At 42.6% G+C, this 23,175-nt stretch overlaps 1 pseudogene; it reads right to left on the reverse strand.

The window, feature by feature from the left end:
• Positions 1 to 1,017: 1,017 nt before the first annotated feature.
• Positions 1,018 to 2,496, reverse strand: LOC112833128 (non-POU domain-containing octamer-binding protein pseudogene; annotated as a pseudogene).
• Positions 2,497 to 23,175: the final 20,679 nt, after the last annotated feature.

A 23,175-nucleotide genomic window follows, 5' to 3' on the forward strand; every position in this document is an offset into this window, starting at 1 on the left:
ATTATCATTTTAAAGCATAATATAAAAGCATGTTTGTACAGTCATGGGAATGGTCCAGGAAAAGGAGAAGTTAGCAAAGGAAGAGAGATGGGGACAACTAAAAAAGCAAAGTTCTTGAGGAAGCAAGAGGAGTAGGGTCCTGAGTGCAGGTAGAGTGAGTAGAGTCTTTTTTTTTTTTTTTAAAGGCTTAAAACGTATTTTATTAAGTTGATGCTCTATTACTGCTCCATTTCTCAGAAAAACTCCAAAGATATCAGGGACAAATCAAACATGGTACACCAATAAAAAAAAATGCACAGCATAACTACCAAAGATAGTCAAGGCTAAGAGCTACTGTCCGACCTTCAGCATACAGCAACCCTGTTCCCAAGATTGTACTAGGCCTGTCAAGAAAAGCTGTGAACAGCAACATCATAGACACAAAAGGGCCGGTCCTGGGTTGTCCTAACCCAAGAAAAAAGATGGAGGCAAATTAACACAAGGGTTTTTTTTTTTTAAAGATACACTAACTCTAAGAGAAAATGTCTTCCTTAGGACATGAAGGGGTAATATATGGGATATAACAGAACTGTATGTATGTTGTCTGTGACCTCTGTGGACATTTGCCTGAATTCCCAGCTGCAAGTGAATGGAACAATGGGGCTAAGGTCATTGGGGGTTGCTTGTTTTTGTGGTGTATGTGGCAGGGGTTTGGAGGGTAAAATGAGAAACCAAATAGAACAAAGAATCAAATGATCAAGATTAATGGGTGCTCTAACTGGATCCATTTTGCCATGGTTCCCCCCACCCCCCAACAGGCCCTCAACAATCACATGAGACTTCAGGAATGCGCCACACCAAATCAATTAGTTAAACGATATACCACACAGAACTGATGGTTAAATATTGCCCCCCCCTTGCCCTCAGCCTCCAGCAAACTCTCTCAGAGTAGTTCAGGCAAGGGAGACCTAACTATTGGGAGGAATCCCTAACACTTTTCCAGGGCAGAGTTCTGGCTAATCCAAAAAGGGTCCTTCTTTTAAGGGTTTTTGGGAAACTAGACATTGAAATTTTTATTAGTATCAGCAACGTTTGTTTGGAGCAAATTCAGCTCCAGGAGCTGCACAGTTGAATGCAGGAAGGGGTTCCACCAATTGCCCCAATTCCTTCCATTGTAGCAGCTTGGCCAAAGTGTTCAGTTGTTGGTGGGGTCAATCCCAAGGTTCTATCTGGCATCATAGTAGCAGTTCCTGGAGGAGCTGGGGTACCAGCTGGTACTGGAGCAGGGGACATGGCGCCTCTGTTGTTGATGCCCATAGCACCTCCCATAGCCATCTGGCCCATCCATATCTCCTGTTCTCTCACATCAGGGCATGTTCCCTTGAATCCTTCCTGCTGTCTCCCTATCATTTCTTCCTGTTGCTGCCGCATCTCTTCCTCACGGCGCCTGCGTTCCTCCTCCTGCCTGAGCTCCAGTTGCTTTCGTTTTTGCACTTCTTGGTTGTGCAGCCCTTCCATCCTCCGGAGTTCTTCTTGACGTCTCATCAAATCCTGTCTCATTAGCATGACCTGGTGCTCATGGTGAGCAGCCTCCATCTCCATCTCCGGCTTCTCACGAGCTTCCCTGATGTTGCGGTCCACTTGGTCCTGCTGCTGCTTCTCCATCTCAATGAGTGCCTTCCAGCGCATGGCATACTCATACTCAAAGGATCCAGGCTGTGCAAATCTGGGTGGCTGCTCTCGCTCCTTGTGAAATTGCTGGTTCTTTATAACCAGCTTCTCTGGAAGTCCCTCTTCATCATCCAACTGGTCCATGGGCTCCACCATCACAGGCCAAGGAAATGTGGTTAGCAGGAAGAAGCCTTCACTGCACCTGTCCAGAACTTTCTGAGCAGCTGGCTCCCCTGAGAATTCAGCAGTGCCTTTTCCTGAGGGCCTTCCTCAATCATCCACGATGACTACAGCCCTTTCCACCTGGCCAAACACCGAAAAGGCTTCCTCCAGCAGCTCATTGGAAACATACTGAGGAAGGTTTCGGACTGTAAGGGATGCACTATGGCAGGCAAAGCGCACACACAGCTGCTTTCCACGGAGTGGCATGTTGTCCAGTTCTACTTTGGCAATCTCTGCTAGGGTTCGTGTTTCCAAGCGGGTAAAGCCAAAGACCTTATCCTTATGAATGAAGACTTCGCCTGCCTTCCCATATTTCTCAAATGGTTTCCTCTTCTCCTCCTAGTGATGTCAGGAGGAAGATTGTCCACAAAGAGCTGGCTACATTGGGTGAAGGTCTTCTCTCCTGGTTTCCTAAAATTCTTCAGGTCAATAGTCAAGCCTTCATTTTGGTTGCTGGCTTGTTGCCCATTTTGCAGGTATTGGTGGTGGTGGCAGCTGGTGTTGCTGATGGTGATGCTGATGATGCTTCCTTGGAGTATGGTTTTGCTTCTCCAAGTTAAAGGTTTTATTGCTCTGCATTTTTGCACCCCTCTATCAACTGTTCTCTCCTCAGAATAACGGTGATGCTACCTGAGTGAGTAGTGTCTTAATGGACAGGGAACCAACTGGGGAGAAGGAAGGAGGAAGAAACATGCACACAGGCCTAGAGGAAGACTTATCTCCTGCCAGAGAATTATAAGTGATTCTGTATGATAAGAGCACAGGAAGCATTTGGAGGACTGATCAATAAACCTCAGCCTCAACCTCCCCCGGGATATAAAAGTTGATTCAAAATGGATCACAGTCTTAGAGGTAAAATGTAAAAATACAAACATTTTTAGGATAAAACATAGGAGAAAATCTTCAGGATCTAGGGCTAGGCAGAGAGTTATTAGGCATGACACCAAAAACACAATCTATGAAAAGGAAATTTGATAAATTGGACCTCATCAAGATGAAAAACTTTTGCTCTCAGGAAGTCCATGTGCAGAGGACGAAGAGACAAGCTACAGACTGGGAGACAATATTTGTACTCCATATACCCATCAAAGAACTAGTATCCAGACTACATAAAGAACTCTCAAAATTCAACAGTGAAAAAAAAAAAGGTTAAACAATGCAATTAGAAAATGGGCAAAAGAGGGTGCCTTCGGCTCAGGTCATGATCCTGGAGTCCCAGGATCAAGTCCCGCATCAGGCTCCTTGCTCAGCAGGGAGTCTGCTTCTCCCTCTGACCCTCCGCCATCTCGTGTGCTCTCTCTCTCTCTCATTCTTTCTCTCTCAAATAAATAATCTTAAAAAAAAAGAAAATGGGCAAAAGATATGAATAAACATTTCATTGAAGTTGATATACAGATGGCAAATAAACACATGAAAAGATGTTCAACATTATTAGCTATTGTGGAAATGCAAATTAAAACCACAATGAGCTATCAGCACACACTTATCAAAATGGCTGAGATTAATAAAATACGTAGTGATAACACCAAATACTGGTAAGGATGCAGAGGAAATACATCACTCATACATTGCAGATGGGAACATACAATGGTGCAGCCACTCTGGAAAACAAGTGGAAATTTTTTTAATAAAACTAAACCTAGGGCACCTGGGTGGCTCAGATGGTTAAGCATCTGCCTTCGGCTTGGGTCATGGTCCCGGGGTCCTGGGATCGAGTCCCACATCGGGCTCCCTGCTCCTTGGGAGCCTGCTTCTCCCTCTGCTTCTCTCTCTCTCTCTCTCTCTCTCTCTCTCTCCCTCTGTCTCTCATGAATAAATAAATAAAATCTTTAAAAAAACCCAAAAAAACTGAACCTATAATTGCCATATGACCCAGCAATTGTACTCTGAGGTCTTTATCCCAGAAAAATGGAAACTTAGGTTCACAATAAAAATTTTATGAATGAATGTTCAGAGTAGCTTTATTTGTAATAGCCAAAAACTAGAATCGGCTCAAATATCCTTCAACAGGTGAATGTTTGAACAAATTGTGGTATACACACACCATGCAATATTACAAAGCAATAAAAAGAAATTAACTATTGATACACACAACTGGACAGATCTTCAGAGAATTATACTGAATAATAAAAAGCAAATCCCAAAAGGGTATATAGTGTATGATACCATTTACAGGACATTTTTTTTTTTTAAAGATTTTATTTATTTATTTGACAGAGAGAGAGCATAAGTGGGGCAGAGGGAGAAGCAGGCTCCCCACTGAACAGAGCCCAATGTGGGTCTCGATCCCAGGACCCTGGGATCATGACCTGAGCTGAGGGCAGCTGCTTAACTACTTAACCGACTGAGCCACCCAGGCATCCCTACAGGACATTTTTGAAATGACAAAACTTTAGAAATAGAGAGCAGATTAATGATTGCCAGGGATTAGAGATGGGGTGGGATTGCTTGAGGGAGTTGGGTGTGTTATAAAAGGGCAACTTGAGGGATCATTGTGGTGTTGGAACTGTTTAATATCATGATAGGTGGTGGATACAGGAAACTACATAAAGGATAAAATTGTATAGAATTTAATACACACATACATGAATGTGTACAAGTAGAACAGGAAATCTGAATAAGGTGGGTGGATTATACCAAGATTTCTGCCCTGGTTGTGATACTGTATTATAGTTTTGCAAAATGTTATCATTGGGGAAAAATGAGTAAAGTGCACAAGAGATCTGTCTGCATTATTTCTACAACTGCATGTGTGTCTACAACTATCTTAATAAAAATTGCATTAGAAAAAAGACAAGCCACAGATTGGGAGAAAATATTTGCAAATCATATATCTGGTAAAGGAATTATACCCAGAATATATAAAGAGTTATCAAAACTCAATATTAAGAAAACAAACAACCTAATTACAAATGGGCAAAACATTAAAATATTTTTTTAAATTTATTTATTTGACAGAGAGAGAGACAGACAGAGAGAGAGCACAAGCAGGAGGAGCCGCAGAGGGAGAGGGAGAAGCAGACTCCCCCTGAGCAAGGAGCCCAATACGGGGCTCGATCCCAGGACCCTGGGATCATGACCTGAGCCGAAGGCAGATGCTTAACCGACTCAGCTACCCAGGTGCCCTGGGGAAAACATTTTAACAGACACTTCACCCAGACATATATAGATGGCCAAAAAAAAAGCATGCAAAAATGCTCAACATCATTAGTCATCAGGGAAATGCAAATTAAAATCCAATGAGATACTACTACACACCTATTAGAATAGCCCAGATTAGAAAGACTAACCATACCAAGTGTTGATGAGGATACAGAAGAAATGGGACACTCATACAGTGCTGGAGGAAGTGTAAAATGGTATATCCACTTTGGAAAATATTTTGACCTTTTTTTTAAGTTGAGCATATTTTTAGAATTTGACTCAGTCATTCTATTCCTAGGTATTTATCCAAGAGAAATTAAAGCAGATCTTTATAAAATACTTGAACATGAATGTTCATAGCAGCTTTATTTGTAATAGCCCCCAAATGAAAACTGCCTGCTTTGGTCTGAATGTTTGTGACCCCCCACACCCCCAATTCATATGTTGAAATTCTAACCACCAAAGTTGATGTTATTAGGAGGTGTGGCTTTTGGGAAATGCTTAGCCTATGAGAGCAAAGCCTTCATGAATGGGATAAGTGTTCTTATAAAAGAGACTCAGCAGAGATCTCTCGCCCCTTCCACCATCTGAGAACACAGCAAGAAGGTACTGGCTATGAACCACAAAGTGGGATCTCACCAGGATGCAACCATGCTGGAACTTTCCAGCTTCCAGAACTGTGAGAAATAAATTCTGTGTTTAGAAGTTGCCCGATCTGCAGTATTTTGTTAAAGCATCTTGAACAAACTAAGAGACAACCCAAATATTCATCAGATGAATGGATAAATAAATTGTGGTACGTTCATAAAATGAAATACTAAGTAATAAAGGAATTAACTATTGATACATTATAAATTTCAAAAAAAATTGTGCCAAATGAGAGAAACCAGTCAAAAAAAAAAATAAAAAGTACATACTGTATGATTTGATTCATATAGAACTCTAGGAAATTCAAACTAATCTAAAGTGTTAGAAGGCAGATCAGTGGTTTTAGGGAAAGGGGAGAAGGTGATGGTTTGGGAGGAAGAGTGGAGAAATTACAAAGGGGCACAAAGAAACCTTTCAGGTGATCGATACGCTTGTTATCTTGATTGTGGTATTGGTTTCACAGTTATATACCTATATTAAAACTTACTAGCTTGTACAATTTAAATATGTGCAGTTTATTGTATGCCAGTTATACTTCATTGTTTTTAAAAAGGAATTTTTAAAAAGAAAGGGATGTTGATCTTATAAAAATGTAGTTGATTGCTTTGTAATAATCTAATAAAATATATTTTTATTTAAAAAATCTTATCAATTTAGGTGCAGGAGAAACAAATATTAAAGATCGGCCATGTGTAATGATAGTAGATGGGCAGAATTTATAAAAATCCAGAAGGAAGACATACTTAGCTGTGCAAGTGTTTTAAAATTATTTTTCCACTTGAGGAAAAAAATGATTATAAATGAGAGAATGCATTATAGACATGATTTATTTAAGAGAGGTAATAATAGAACTATAGTCAGCAGACCCACCTCAAAGTAAAAGGCATTCACTCTACATCGAATGATTGGTCAATGAATATATATATCCTATGACCTAAAATAAAATGTTTAAGGTAAGCCTCATTTTGACTCCCCAATTTAAGAAAGTTTTCAGTCTTGCTAGAAGTTTTGATAGTGTCAAATAAGAGGTCTTTAAATGATGACAATAAAGATTTTTGTAATAAGCCCCACATTTCCAGCTAAGCCATTATGTATCTTACCTTAAGTGAAAAGGCTGAGCAAGTTCCGTCAGATTCGTCATGCTGTCTTCTCTCCTTTGGATGAAGCTCCCAACCTCTAGAACTTTCAAGTTTCTTGCACTCTCCACCTTCAGGAGTTTGAGCTGAGGCGGTAGAAAGACAGGCTCAGAGGCCCAGAACTCTGCAAAGACATGAAAACCATTTTCCATTGCTATAAATAAAAAGTTGAAACCTGTCACACTTGGTTACCATCACCCACATTAGGAGACACAGACAGAAAAGAAAGAAGCAACATCTGTTACTTTATTTAGGAACCAAGTCTCTGGTTTTCAGGCATGTGGAGATTTTGAATGCCTTACCCCATAAGACTGAACTAGGGAGCACCATGTTCTCTCCCAGTTAGTGTCTACAACACACAGTACCAACTAGAGCAGAAGGAATCACAGTGAGAGCTTCTTTCTCTGCCTCTGTTGACACCAACCATCCAGGGCAGGAAAAAGCTGCATCTCAGAGTCAAGCCCTTCATTCAAAGACTCACCAGAGGGAAAGCACGGTCCCTCCAATGCCTACGGATTATCATCAGCCCATTTCTCAACTCAGCCGTTCCTGGAGACGGAGGAGCAGCAGGAAGATGATCCGCACACCTCTGAGAGTCAAGGTTGCCACCAAGTCAGCTGCCCAATGAGGGTGATACTGTTAGAATAGGGAGTCAGTTAGGTTCTAATGGGACAGCTGGTGGCCAGCAACAAAGTCATGGCCACCTATCGGCAAAGTCAGAGGTCTGTCCTGGCAGCACTCCACAAGAAGCCAGATCAAACCGTTACAGGATTACAGTGTTCTTGTTTCACAGAGTTGAAGAATGAATCTCGCGGACACAAAAGGGTGAAGTGAAGTGAAAGTTTATTAAGTGAAGGTGAGAGCAGAAAGGAAAGAAGAAACTCTCTGGAAGGAGAGCGGTCCCGAATGGGTTGTCACTGCGGGCTTCTAGTGGCAGTCTTTTATTGAGAACTGACTGGGAAACTTGTGGCCTTGAGTTTCTTGTGCCATCTTGGCTTGAGCATGGACTATTGATAACCTCCTTAATGACTTAATTCTTTGAGGTTTGGCCATTTTCCACGATACACTGTAGCCGCAAAGAAAAATACTCCCAACCATCCAAGGCCAGGTGGTCTGCCTCCTTATCTCTTGTTCAATCTGTCCTAGAGTTTCTGCCTGCCAGGAATAGTTTCAGAGCCCAGCCAGGGGCCCGCTACCTCTCCCTGTCTATACCTTAACACTTTCCTTATTCAAAACCATACAGGCCCAAGATGGTGGGTGCCAGGACAGAAAACCCCTGACTACATTAGGAAGAAAAAGTGGGAAACCCTGTTTCCCACCCCCAAGTAATGAATATCCTGCCCCTTAGTTAACAACTGTCAATACAAGGTAGAAACGCAACCTCCATGACACACAGCTCTCTCTCTAGCTTGCTCGCTTTCATATCTCTTGAGTATACTTTTTGCTTTAATAAACTTTCCCACTTGCGTCACTCATCTGCTCTGTTGTGTGCCTGTCCTTGAATTCTTTCTCGAGACAAGACCGAGGAACCTTCAGCGACACTTTTGGGATGGGCTGGGTCAAGGATCCGGGGCCTGGGATCTCTCCAGTTCACCTGGCACCAAACCCACCCCATCAATCAAAATTTGGGGCACTTCCCTCAAAGTGTATTTGTATTTTCATTATAAGTCATATACATGTTTTCTTGCATTAATATATTCCACTCATTTTACATCAAACACATCAAGGGGATGAGTTAAAGATGAAAGAAATATTTTTAATACTGAGATAGCCATGACGACTCTATATCACTATTAGCGAATACCCAAAGGTACGTTACACACTTAGGACAAGGTTCATTATTTAAAAATAATGAATGCAAATCTCACAAATTCTTTCAAATTGAGGATTTTGGGGGGGGCAAGTGCTTCAGCTTTGATGATATCTCCATTGTGTTTTACTTTTAAGTGAGGCTGATGAAGAAATCTATTAAAGGACAAAAATTCAACTGAGTACATTAGAAGATCTAATTGGCTTGGTTAAGTGATTCATGAATGGGGCAGCCTCTCCCCTAGCAAGCAGAGGGGAACTCGGGAGAGCTGTACAGAATGGAAGGCTTTTATAGTTAGAGTGGTGGGGTGAGGAAGTTATTGGCAAAAGGAAGAAAGGATTGTTCCAGGCAAGGTCACTTTCCCTCAGGAGGAAGGGCAGAGGGCCTTATCATGCCTATTACCTCAGCTTCCCTTGGGGGATAGAAAGGGCCCACGTGACACATTGCCTCACTGGTGCTGACTGGAAAATTCCTGACCAGCTAAGACAACATTTCTGAGGAAAGTTGAAACTGCATTTAGGTTAGGTATTAAGACCTGATTCGGAGACTTGATGTAAGTGTCACCTAACTATTGACCTTCTGTGGTTCCTTTGTGCTTATACTACTGACAATTTCCTCACAGAAACTTCTCCGCAGCTACTCCTCTCCATCTGAGGGAGGGTGTTCTGGAACCCCTTGCACCAAACCAGTCTCTCTCTCTCTCTCCCTCCTGTTTGGCTTTTTCTTCAACTCTTGTCTCCTTCTCACCCACCTCTTTCTTCTATGAATCACTTAGCTTCTCTGCTTTGTCCTTGTCTTTTCCTCCAGCTTTGACTAGAGGCTCCCATCTCTAAATATTCTCCATCTTAGTTAACGAAAGCTTGTGTGTTCCCCTTTACCTAGTCCTAGCAGGAGAGGGGAGAAGGGCACGGGGAAGCTGAGAACATACGCATATTAATAAATCTGTTCTTTCCCCACCTCTGTGAATAAGGGATTGCAATGAGAATTAGGAGGAAACATCTGTATGAACAACCCACAAGGAAATCTGAAAAAGTGATTTCAAGTACTTGAAGTTTGGGAACTGTTCCCACTTCCATCAAGAAGGTGGTTTTAGAACAAAACTGTAACCATATCCTTGGGCAAAAGTGAAAGGACATGACCTAATGAAGTGATCCATGGAACCAAATATTTAGAGTCAGAATGTCAACAACAAGATGAAAGGTTACTTATTTATTGTGGTTTGGCCATTTGTACTTTACATTAAAAGGGAGCGAGCTAGGTGAACTGATGCAAGATCTGATATTTATGTAAGATACGTTAGAGACTGTCAGAAATCAGCAGCGCATTTCTACTAGAATAGGAAAAGAAATAAAGGGTATTCAAGAGACGGAACAAGTGAACAAGTGGTATATAAAATCTCTCAAGGAAGAGAGTAGAGCCAAAGGATTTACAGACCAACATAGACATTCCTGGCTGGGTGAGGAATACACTGAAATACACTGATGAAAAAAAAAAGGCAAAACAAAAAAGAAAGATACAAAGTTATAAGTCAAGGTAATGAGAAAAGAAATGAGAAGGGCAAGGAAGAATGAAATAAAATGTCCTTAAAAATGCAAGAAAAGGAAAGAAGAAAGGGTGGTAGTGAACTTAAAGAGAGAAAAAAGAGTAACGTTCAAATGCTGTGAAAAGAGAAATTTCTGGTGTTGAGGAAATTTTTATGTAATGTTTTCAGAGTATCAAAAGTCAGGGGAAAATGTTTCCCCAGCTTTGAATTTCTTTCTGAATGATGAAAACCTAGTCACATATTTATTCCTAAACCAATCATTGGCAAGGGGAATAGCACTTCCAGGTTTGGTTAAGATAATCTAGGTTCCCAGGAGTGCTGCTGCCCCTGAAGTTCATGGCCACCTGAGAATGAAAGAAAATTGGGGGAGAAGGAGAAATTGGGGTGACTTGGGCAGGAAACCTCTGGAGAGAACCTGCTACAGAGGCACATATAGATTTGGTGACATTTAGGCTAGTCCTTGAAGAATAGGTCAGATCTAGACATGGAAAAAATGGGGGAAAGAGCTTCCCATTTGGAGGGAAAACTTGAGTGAAGGCACAGAGACAGTGGCGTGCTGAGTGTGTTTCTGTCTGATGCATTAGATGGTGGTACCCCCACGGGGAAGTGGTGTCAGATCACACGCAAGGATATATGGTTTTCAGATCATAAAGAGCCTTGAATGCCAGGCAATAGAATCAGGAATTTATTTGGTAAAGTAAGTTTAAACCCACTCCTTTTGCTTATATTCTTAAAAGTTTGATTCTGGTTTTTCTTCCTCCCTTCCTGATGTTGGGGTTTGAAGGGGTCAGAAATAGTACCCCTGCCAGTGCCCTTGAGCTTAGAAACAATTGAGATGGGACACCTGGGTGGCTCAGTCGGTTAAGCATCTGCCTTTGGCACAAGTCATGATCTCAGAGTCCAGGGATTCAGCCCTGTGATGGGCTCCCAGTTCAGCAGTGAGTCCGCTTCTCCCTTTCCCTCTGCCCCCCCTGCTCATGCTGTTTCTCTCGATCACTTTCTCACTCTCAAATAAATAAATAAAATCTTAAAAAAAAAAAAGAAAGAAACTATTGAGATAGAGCTGTAGGAGTCAGGCAGGTGATTATACAAATATCACCTGTATTCCTGCTGCAACATGGGTTGGATTTGGAGGGTGGCAACAATGATTCTTAAATAGGCATCCCCGAATCAGACTTAGTGCCCCCATTGTTCATGGCAGTGCCAGGTCTCTTGGTCTCCCCTGTGGGTGCCATGAAGGAGTACAGTGGGGTGTGTGCTCTTTGAGGGGTGGCCAATCCCCAAAGAGGAAGACGAAAGGAGCTGAGAAGACCCCTTTTGCTTCTCCCAAGCTCATCCATCATATATAAGCTATCCTTCCTTTCTTGGAGAGAGGAGGGAAGGATTGGTGAAATAAGATGTAGCCTCCTCTACTTGTACCATGAAACCAGGGAAGGAGTCCCCCAGGCCCCACAAAAACCTGTTTTTAAGGCCCAAAATAAACTTTTCCTCCCAACCCCCAATAGCCACTGCCTTCCCGTTGAAACTTGGCCAATGACTGGTTCGCGGGAGTCACACCAACTGTTACTATGGCCCTTCTGCCCACCACTGTCTCTTGGGAGCCCATCGAGTCGTTTCCTCTAGAACTTGATACTACTTTTAGCCTGCGACATAAATTGTATTTTATAAATCTAAATGTTATTTGATTTTTTTTGGTAAAGGTAGACTTTTAATAACTTCTTGTATCACCAGATTAAGTATGGTCTTGCAAGTAAACATTCCCGATTAAATGATTTGACATGTCAAAGCACTTCCCAGAGCGGCTGCAGGCCCCTACACGTTTGTTGCCCCTCCAGCCCCATTCTCCCATGCCTGCTTTCTCTTTTTAGGTCCTTGGCCTTCCCCTGCCTCTCTGCAACTTCCTTCCCACGTCATTTTGTAGGTTGAGCTGCTCTGGTCTTGAATACTTTGCTCGTCCACATAACATTTTTTTCCCACCAGCCTTTCAACACTTGCAGATGAAGCCTGAACTCGGTGCAATTTTGCTGTCATCTGCTGCCACAAAACCTGAAACTCCAAACTGCTAGACTCCACAGCCGTTCCAGACGTTGCTGTGCAAGATGCCTTCTGACCGTTTGCACCCTGATACCCCTTTACATTGGAGCGTGCTAGCCTATCATCAAATGAGAACATGTCAGCTCTACCCCCTCTCTGATGCTGTTAAAAAACAGAATTAATCTCCAGGAAAACTGACGCCAGAGATACTCTTTGTCAGATTGTCCTGTTTTCTATTATTTAAATTATTCCGCATTTACTTTCTCTTAAATTTCCTCTATTTTCAATCCCCCTTCCCTTTCCTTCTCTCCTTCCTTCCTTCCTTTGTTTTCTTTCCCTCCGAAGTGCATACCAAGATCTCACTCAATGTGTTTCCAAATAATAGGTGCCACCATTTGCTTGGGGGCATACACTTTACCTAGTGCTTTTGACCAGAATTCTTAAATTCTGTTCACTTTGATTCTTGGAATCAATTTGAGCCAGAGATAGGTCTCGCCTAGTTCAGACACCTCTAAATAACAAATCCTGAAGTGTCTTGATCACTCAGTTATGAGGATAACAATAGGATTTTTGAGAATTGACGGAATGCACACTCTCGGCACCCCACCTGGTTGAGGCCTGTGACAGGGAATTCCACCAGGAAATTGATAATAAACTTCCTTTTTAAAAAAAATTATTTATTTATTTGAGAACGAGAGAGAGAGTAAGCAAGCATGAGCAGGGGGAGAGGGAGAAAAAGAAGCAAGCTCCCCACTGAGGCAGGTAGCCCGATGCAGGACTCCATCCCAGGATCCTGGGATCATGACCTAGGCCGAAGGCAGACGCTTAACCGACTGAGCCACCTGGGCACCCCAATAATAAACCTTCATCATCTCTGTGTCTCTGGGCTCACATTGCTCCTGGTCTATGCCATCTGCAGAGGACATGTCTTGTGCTGGGATGGCCCTTATTTCGATGTTGTCAGTCATCGTGGTGTGGGCTTTCAGGACCCAGAGGTTTGGCTTCCCTCGAGCGTGCTCAGCTGAGCACCAGCTGCCTGCTTGCTCACGGCTGCTCATCCCTCTCAACCCAGCTAAGTGCTCTGTGTCTGTGTTCACTCGGCCCGGTTCAATCCCGATGTGGGAATGGACCCAAGAAATGTTTGAAATGCTTTTAGCAGGAAGTGTCACTTTTTTTCTGGAGTAGAAAGAGATGTTTTCTTAGTCACATCACTTTATACTTCCCTTCTTCACCCTTCTTGGCCGAAAGCGCAGTGAGAGGCCCATGTGCCATCTTAATGCTCATGTCAGGGCACCTGTCTGCAGCTGACATCTGGCACTGTGCCCGCTACCTTGAGGCCTCAGAGGACAAGGTAACATATTGAAAATGGCAAAGGAGAAAAACAGAAAAAATCTTGCATTCCTGATGCTGATGTTGAGCCACTGAATTAACCAACAATGGGATTGTCCTATCTCTGGGTTTTGTTATGTGCTTTAATAAATCTCTATGGTTAGCCATTTTTTTGTTGGGCTTTCTGTTACTTGCAGCTGATAACATTAAATAGTATTTTCCCTGGACATCAATACTGGAAATGATCTCTGCCCACTTTGGATTTCTATAACATGTTAGCTGTATTTCTATTACGGCAAGCTTCAATCTTATATGAAAATGATATGCATAGATATAATTTCCTTTTTATCAATCTGTACTCCTGATCTTAGTTAATAGCATTATTCTCCACAAAATACACTCCAAGTACCACTAATCCTGTGTAATGCTCCACAAACGCAGAGTTCTGTGGTCACTTAAGTTTGGGAGACACGGCATGCTATGCCTTCCCTTCCTTGCAGATTCACCATATTCATTAGCATGTGGAAATGATATGGTGTAATTATTAAGGGTGAGATTCTATTCCTTGCTAGATGTGTGGAATCCTTGATTAGTTTATCTTTATGACTCCCAATTTCCCCACGTGTAAGATAGGTACTAAATACATACCTCACAGTGTTGTTATGGGAACCTAAAATAATGTGTTTCAAATATTTAGTCTTGCATCTGGCCATGTCCCACAATGCCTTTGGCTCATATCACTTGCACTAGGAACTTCTCGATTCAGGACCCATATTACTACATTGTTGGTTCATATTTGTGTATTTCCTCACAGATTATTTTCAAGTTTCAGAACGCTTTTCTCAGGGACTTTATTTCTTTCCAAATTGCTCAAAGCACACATAATAAGTACAACTTCTCTACATGCTTAACAATGATAGTTATTATTGTTAGCAGCAGCTGCAACATATTAAAGGCTCTGAGAAGTCCTGCAGCAGAGATATCTGGCCTAGTTTTAAGTTGACTTTTCACAAACTTATCTGAGGATATAGCCAGTTTTGAGACAATACCATCACACATCCAGTAGAGCTGGTGTTACAAGGCACATATTTTGCAAAATGCAACTCTATCCACTGCACCCAGGCTAGAAACCTGGCATCCTTCCCAGGCAAATCCTTCTCCCTCAACAACCCACCTCCTGTATTCAGTCCATCATCAAGTACTTCTAGTTCTTTTGATCTTACCTCCTAAATACTTCTCAGACTCGCCCCCTCCTTTCTGTCTCTACCACCACTGCCTTGGAGTACTGATATCTTGGCACAAACTTAGTGGATCTGCCTGCCTTTAGTCTTACTCTCTTTAAACCCACCCTCTCTCTGCACCAGAGGGATCTATCTATGCAAATTAATCATATAATTTCCTTACTCAGCACCCTTTGGTGGCTCCCAAACTCCTGCAGAACAGAAGTCAGTTTCCATTCCAAGGCTTTCAAATCCCTCCCTCGCTTGCCCTGCTGCCTCCCTCTGTAGCTGAGTCTCCAACTTTGCGCCCTTCCTACACCAAACTGCTTGGGCTTCCCCACTGCGCCAGATTGTTGATGCTCTGTGCACATCACTCTGCCTACAACTCCCTTTCTAACCTGCTTCATCTGACTCTTCCTCCTCCTTCACAACACAGCTCATGCGCCGGCTTCTTTTGGTCTAAGATTTCCCCTCTGGGCTCCCATAGCAACCTGTGCATATATTTATATTACCACTTATCCTGTCTTGTTGTTCATGTAAAATCTCACACATTAGACTGTGAACTCTTCAAATACAGAAACTGTGTCTTTATTCCCCTTGGCCCAACATACTTACCTTTCTACCCTTGGTGCAGGCACTTATTAAATCCATGGTGGATTCAACCATTCTGAGCACCAGTCTTTACTGTCTTCATCCTCCAACTGGAAAGAGCAAAAGGTTCAGGCCCAAACAAATGTCTAGTTGCCCTCTGGGGTGGCCCGGCTCTGACCCTCATTTTCTGCCATGGCCACAGCCAGCTGGGCCGGGTCACTCCGGACTTGGACGACGTCAGCCTTGCCTCTCCCTGAGCCCGATGCCAACATGGCTGCCCGCAGCACAGCAGAGCCCCCACTGGGCTGTGCCGAATGGAGAAAGCACACCAGGCTAGCTTCCTGCCGCCTTGCAGCTTCAGGGGAGCTTGCGATGAGTGGGCTGAACAAGCCAACCTGGCAGCAGCTGTTCCTGCCTTTGGGGCTGAGGAGGGGCAGAAGAGGAGAGGGGAAAGAGGTCCTTGAGAGGCCAGAACCAGCCCTACCTGGGGGTTCCTTAGGTGCCAGGTGTCAAGAGACACCATTTGCCATTACTTAGCATCATCAAGCTTCACATTATATTTAATAACAATGATTAGAAAACAATAATTGAAATGCATACAGCTGGATTGCTACTCGGAAGGGGTGGAGGAGTCAGTCTGTATTTTAAATCAGGATCTATGGCAGACCAGCTCTGACAGCGCTTCCAGGCACAGGGGATATAAGGCAGCATCAGCTTTATCAAGTCTGATTTGATTAGTTTCTCCAGTCAATTTTGTGCACTCTGGTCACAGGATAAATCATCCATCTCTCTTGCTGTTCTGCTCTTTTCCTATTGATTTAAAAACAGTGACCTTATTTCCCTGTGAAGTGGTTACTGGATTTCCCTAATGGTGTACATGTGGAGAACCCATGAGGTCTCCTGTTAACCTCAGATGCCAAATCCCTTCCTTGGTTAAAAGAAAACTAACTTAACTCTGTAGCAAAAGGGTCATTTTACTTCACCCTTTTGTGCCCAAATAGAATTCCTGGGAGTCCTTTAATCATAGGAAAGGAAGTATTAGAATGATGTTTTCCTGGTCTTCTTCTTAGACTCACTTAGAAATGTGGTTCACATGCATAACCACTTAGAACCATGCGATTTTTCTGAGCTCTCTAAAGAACATTACGGGGGCACCTGGATGGCTCAGTCAGTTAAGCGTCTGCCTTCGGCTCGGGTCATGATCCCGGAGTCCAGGATCATGCACCACATCGGGCTCCTTGCTCGGCAGGGAGTCTGCTTCTCCCTCTGCCCTTCACCCCACTCATGCTCTCTCTCTCTCTCTCTCAAATAAAATAAATGTTTAAAATCTTAAAAAAAAATAAAGAACGTTATGGACAATCAAGTTGGACCAATTCTTTCCACAGATAAGGAAATTGAGGGCCAAGATCGGGGAAGCAAAGCATCTTGCCAGATCATCCAGCAGGTTGGAGATGTGATTGGGAGGATGTTCATGGCTTCAAGGGAAAGTTACTTAGCAAAACTTAAATCTGAATAATAGAGGAAGATTGTTGACCCTTTAAACACTTCACTTTTATTTTAAGCTCAAAGGGAAACGATTTCTTATTTTCAAACAAGGAAGTGACATAATTTGATTTATGTTTTAGAGATATTAGTATGATTACTATATGAGAAATAGGTTGCTAGGTGGGGGGGAGGCAGGGATGAAATTAGAAATGGGGAAACCAATAAGGAAACTAGGGCAAGAGTAGAGGTGAAGTGTAATGGCGGCTTGGCCTAGGGTAGTAGCAATGGAGACCGAGTAAAGTGAACAGACTTGCCATATGTATTGGAGGTGGAGTCAACAGGACTTGATCTGGGAGCAATCAAATGAATGGAGTTGCCATTTACCCGAGTGAGGAATATTAAGGGAGTATCTTTTTCTTGAAGGGAGGGAGATATCCCAACAGGCAAATATCAATTCAAGATGGATAAGCCAGTAAAGACTAGAGGAGGGATGGCTGAAAAATAGGAGGAAAAGCGAAGAGAGTAGGTGTGTTATCAGGAATGCCAAGATCACAGTTTTTTAAGGAAAAGGGAGAGAGAACTGTTTCTAAGGCTGCTAAAATGTTGAGGAAGGTGAGAAATGAAAAGTCTCTGTTAGCATTAGCAATACAGAACTCACTGGTGACTTTTATAACAAGAGTATTTTTGGTGGAGTGGTAGGTGCTGAAGGCAGACTAGCAAAAGAGAATAAATGCAGATGGCAACTCCTTAGAGAAACTTCTCTTTGAAGGGGACCTGATAGAGAGTGCGGTCCCTGGAGGAGGACATGGAATAAACAGAGGCACGTTTTTATTTTTTATTTTTTATTTTTTTTTAAGATTTTTATTTATTCATTTGCGGGAGAGACAGAGAGAGAACAAGCCCGGGAAGAGGCAGAGGGAAAGGGAGACGCAGACTCCCCGCTGAGCAAGGAGCCCGATGCGGGACTCGATCCCAGGACCCTGGGATCACGACCCGAGCCGAAGGCAGACGCTTAACCATCTGAGCCACCCAGGCGCCCCAGAGGCACGTTTTTAAAGACAGGATATACTGTGACATATCTGGATGTTTGGGAAAGAATCTGGTAGAGAGGGAAGGATGGAAGATGCAGAAGAGAGAAGGTATTTGACAGTGTGAATGCCGGAAAGATCAAGTGGGACAGGAACTGATCACACGTGGAAGGATGGGCAGTTGATAGCTTTCTGCCAACCAGTATGACTTAGAGACTATTTTCCAAAGGAGTGGCTAAACTATTTATTATACCCAAAGAGAGATGAGAGCCTGATAATCCATGTTATTTTCTTCTCAAAGTCAGAGATTTAGAGTGCAATTAGAATAAAGCTGTTTGGCAGCCAGATGGATCTGTTTTGTTAAGTGTTACTTACCTGTCTCTTCCCTGTTTTCCTATTTCAGTAGAACCCAGCAATATAATCTAGGGTTTGTATGCCCGGCTTGTCATGGGGTAATGGAGGTTCTCTTAATTCCTCATGTTGACACACAGCACATTCTTTGGGATGGGAGACTGAGGGCAGTGCTGGTAGGCTGGTAGGTTTAGTAGAGAAAAAGTGAAGGAATTCCCTTCTGAGAGCTTTTATTTTCTCTAAAAAGTGTAAGACAAGGTCATTAGCTGAGATGGAGGGGACCCGATGAAAGAATTGGTGACTCTGAGAGAAAGGAAAGGGTCTGACAGAGGCGCTAGAGAGTGAGAGATGGAGTTTACTTTTTTCAGGAGAAGGTGATAAGCAGTCGAGTTCTTTGCAGTAAAATCTTCCCATTTTCTCCGACCATTACTCCGCATGGAGGGATTAAATTTCTGAAATTGTCTGAAAGAGACTTTCTCCTCCAGTTAGATGGGATCCCTGGAAAAGTATGTATACCTTCTCCAAGTCAGGCCCCTTGGTCTCAGTGATGTGTATTCGTGGGCTTTCCAAGAGGCACTTACCATTCGCTCTTCCATCCTCCTCATACTCTGTAGCCCCTCTCTGCTCCTCTGGACCCCTGTTCCATGGGCTTCTCTTATCTTTTCTGTGTCAGACCCTAGCTTTCAACTGCTTCCCACAGTGTCATCTGAGGGACTGGTGCTCACTTGGGTACTGTATATTCCCTCTTGTGACAGGATAAGGAACTCAACACCAAACATAAGCCAACTGTTGTTGCTAAGTGAGCCCTTCAGCTGACATTGTCCCCTGGCCCACCCACCCCCCGCCCCCAGGCAAGATCTTCTCAGTGAAGGAAGCAGCTCATTGATTTACACTGTGATGCAAATTCCTTTTCTGGTGGAGACCACCCCAAGCAGTTCTGTGCAGTGGTTTCTAAACCACAAATCATGGTCCATCAGTTGGTTGTGAAATCATTTGAGTGCAATCAGCTCTGATAGAGAGAGAGAGGGGGAAATCCGAGTAGAAAATATCAGTGTGCCTTATACATAACACTTGTACATGTAGTGATGGTGAATGTTCCATGAAACTTTTGTTTCAATCACATATATACGGAGGTGTGTTTGTGGGTCACTATGAAAAATGTATTTCTCACTGTAGGTCAGGGTCCAAAACATTTGAGAAACACTGCTCTAATACTTCCTATTGCAGCAAAATCTTCTTGAGCCAAGTTCTCCCCTCCCTTGCTCAGCCTGTTGCTTCTCTGTAGCCACTTAAGGAGTTTCCTTTACGAACACAAATGTTCCATGCTAGATCCCAACATAAAGCCCAACAGTGACATTTCAGAATTTTCTTGTCTGTCACTAGAGAAGAAACAGAGTTTCTTATTTTCCCACAGAGTTGGGAAATTATTTTGACCTGTGTTTCCATAGCAAAAATGTGCCAAAAAATAAGGCTGCATAAGATCAGTCAGGACTGACTTTCAAAGTCTCAAATTATAGTCTGAGAAGAGTTTAGAAATACAAAGCTAAAGATATATTTAACTGATTTGAGAACAGCAAAACTTATCTTGTCATTGAATGTCCAAACAAGGGAGGATCAAAGTTTGGAGGCATGTAGGGCAGTGGATAAACAAAATTTGCTGCTAGCCAACGTTTTAGATTAACAAGAATTTTTTTTTCAGTATATGTCTCATTCAATATTTAGAATAATAAAACATGTTAATTGTTTATCTGAACTTTAAATGTACCTGGGTATCCTGAAATTTTATCACCTAAGTCTGGAAACCTTAATGGGGTGGGAAGCTTATACATTTTGAGGGACAGTGTGCTCTTTAAGTAAGAGAACACCAAAGTCCTTTATTTGAGAAATTTAAAAGTATATATGACATTGTAAACACACGTTAAGTACCCTCCCAACAGCTTGGAAAAGACTGTGAAAGCAAGGGACTCTGACACTTCAGCTTCATGAGCTTAATGGGAAATTCTCTGTGTCATGTCTCAGCATAAGGAGGAAACCTTTTTGTCAGCCCGAAGGTATGGCAAATAGGGAGTGACTTCTACCCTTTGAGTATGGGGGCCTTTTAATGGCTGAAGGAGAACCAGATAGCAGAGGAGAAACAGGTGCTCCCTGCTCCTATCAGATCATGAAGGAAGAGAGGGAGGAAGGAGGGAAGAAGGAAAAAGGACCCAGAAACCCAGAAACACAGAGTCCTGACACAAAACCCTATCTATTTCCGTGCACATGGCTTAAACAGTGGCTTTTCTCAAAAATTGGTTTGCTTACTACTGGGGATAGTAGTATCCCCAAGGAAGACTCTCCAAGCCATACATGTATTGAAAGCTTTGAGAGGATGATCTTTCAGGCTCTTGACTTCCCTATAATCCTTCCTTAAATACTTTGTCTTAGAACTTCTCTGCTGCCACAGCTTCTCCTTTGCTACCTCCAACTTCATGAGACGCTCTCCCGTTTGAACAGAAAGACACACTAACCATCTTTAATCTTACCAAGTCCATTGCTCTGGGAGTAAAAACAAATGGTCAAACCAGGAACACATCACTCCAGAGGGACAGTCCCCTGAAAGAAAGCCAACAGGGTTGAATGAGAAATATTGAAGAGCCCAGTGGCTTTATGTCATCCAGGTGACACACTCTATTCTCTCTCATTCTCTCTCTCACGCTTAGGAGAAGGTTGTCAAGGGGGCGTGCATATTAAATAACTTAGCTGAAGTTCTTTTTTCTTTTTTTATAGAGAGAGAGGGTGGAGGGGCTAGAGGGAGAAGAGAAGCGAAGCAGACTCCCCACTGAGTACGGAGCCCGAGGTGCGGCTCCATCTCACGACCCTGAGATCATGACCTGAACCGAAGTCACGAGTAGGATGCTTAACTGACTGAGCCACCCAGGCTGTTCCCTAAATCTGTAACTTGAAGGTTTTGTTGAAAAGATCTTGAATGCACATATACAACATACTGTATGTCAGAAACTACATCCTTTGTGACTCTAAAAATGTATGGCAAAACTTGTAAATTTAAAATATGTCAGGGGTATATAGTTTTTCATAATTCTTTAAGTAAGTACAGGAGGAAAACATTTTGAATGCATTGCCATAGACTATGTTGTCTTTTAGGGATACTTCCTTTATTCCAAGGCTGTTCTCATTGCTCATGTCAATGATCTGATAAAGGGAGCATCATGCCAATGATCTGATAAAGGGACAATTTTCTTGGGTGAGGCTGAACTGAGTTGTGTATCTCAGGACTGGGTTGAGCTTACAAACTTGGACAAACCTATCCTGACCTAGAATGACATGAAGCATCTCCACTGTTGTGATATAAAGCATCTCCATCTGTTTTTGATTTTGATATGTAGAAGCAATCCAGGGTATTAAAAGGATGCCAGTGATAGCCTTTCTCTCTCTAGGTATGAGTCCGCTTGGGTTGTGGATGCCAGGAATGGCTGTGGTTCTATGCTTATGCTTTGGCCCCCTTTTATTTCTTCTGATGGCGCCATGTGAGGTTTAGAATAAAGATGTTCTGTAACAGTGAAGGATCACTTTACTAAAAGGCTTTTTGTTTCCTGCCTGGTTGGCTTTACACCGAATGCAGCCCTTTCCTGGCTAGGATTGCACCAGGAAAACAACAGTCCCTTTAGACAGGGCACATTTCATTTCTGGAACTGCTGGACCTCTATGGCATGCCACCTACACAATGAAACCTGAAAAAGTTCTGCGTGGTCTATTTGAAGAGATTGACGTCAGCCTACTTTCTGAGATCCAAATACCAAGAGGTTTATAAAACCCACAAAACAGAGGACTTTATGCCTCCGCGTGCCCGGATTGTCACTAGGTTTTCAGGATGTGTCTCTGAGGTCTTATTGCCATGACTCCACTTGAACTTTGTAGACTTGTAATGAGACCACAAGTGCATTCTTAAATCAATACCATTAATGGATCCGTTAGCAGATGGTCAGGCTTGAGGTCAGAATGTCCAATGTGGATTATTGCCTAATACTACCCACATGCAACTTTTGAAATTTGTCATCATTCAATATGTTTCTCCAATAGGATTAAGTCCTAATGAGTTATTGAGGGGGGAAAGAAGTCCTGGTATACTGAAAAACATGGGAGCTTTGGTGTCAGACAGACTCTTGTTCCAACCTTGGTTATTAAATCTCCTTGGGTTGGGCACCTGGGTGGCTCAGTTGGTTAAGCAACTGCCTTCGGCTCAGGTCATGATCCTGGAGTCCCCGGATCAAGTCCCACATCAGGCTCCCTGCTCAGCGGGGAGTCTGCTTCTCCCTCTGACCCTCCCCCCTCTCATGTGCTCTCTCTCTCTCATTCTCTCTGTCTCAAATAAATAAATAAAATCTTTAAAAAAAATAAAAAAAATAAATCTCCTTGGGTTTCAGTGTCCCTATTTGTAAAAAGAAAAATACTTATCTCTATCTGGATAGTTGTTATGGGGATTAGAGAAGATGTAGATAAGTATTTGGCCACTGCCTGACATATAGCTGAGGATCGATAAATAACTACCATTGCCCTTATGTTAATAGTAATAATAATAATAAACAACCTTAGATGAGGGTCAAATTTGTTTAACCATACTGAGAACCTAAAAGAGAAGCACGATTGAAATAAGCAATAAAGAGATACAAGATTATGGAGGAAACCATAATGACTGGGTTTCCTTCATTTTCCATTTCAACATATATCACATTTAGTGAGAAGAGAAACCATCATTTGGGAATAAAGCCCAAAGAGCAACTTCCAGAAGGAAGGCACGTCTCCAAATCACATCTGGCCCGGGAAGAGAGTCAAATTTTAACATGCATTTCCAGGGGCCAAAAACTTTTCTTTTGTCCCACCACTGGGTGACATGATAGAGGTATAAAACCCCTGATGACTGGTGATCTGTTTTTCAGGAAAAAGCAAGTCAAAAAGGAGGCAGAAACATTCTATGAATGCAGTTCTT

The sequence above is a fragment of the Callorhinus ursinus genome, unplaced genomic scaffold (genome assembly GCF_003265705.2).
Source record: "Callorhinus ursinus isolate GAN/ISIS: 27379988/994484 unplaced genomic scaffold, GSC_fseal_2.0 scaffold25, whole genome shotgun sequence".
NCBI lineage: Eukaryota > Metazoa > Chordata > Mammalia > Carnivora > Otariidae > Callorhinus > Callorhinus ursinus.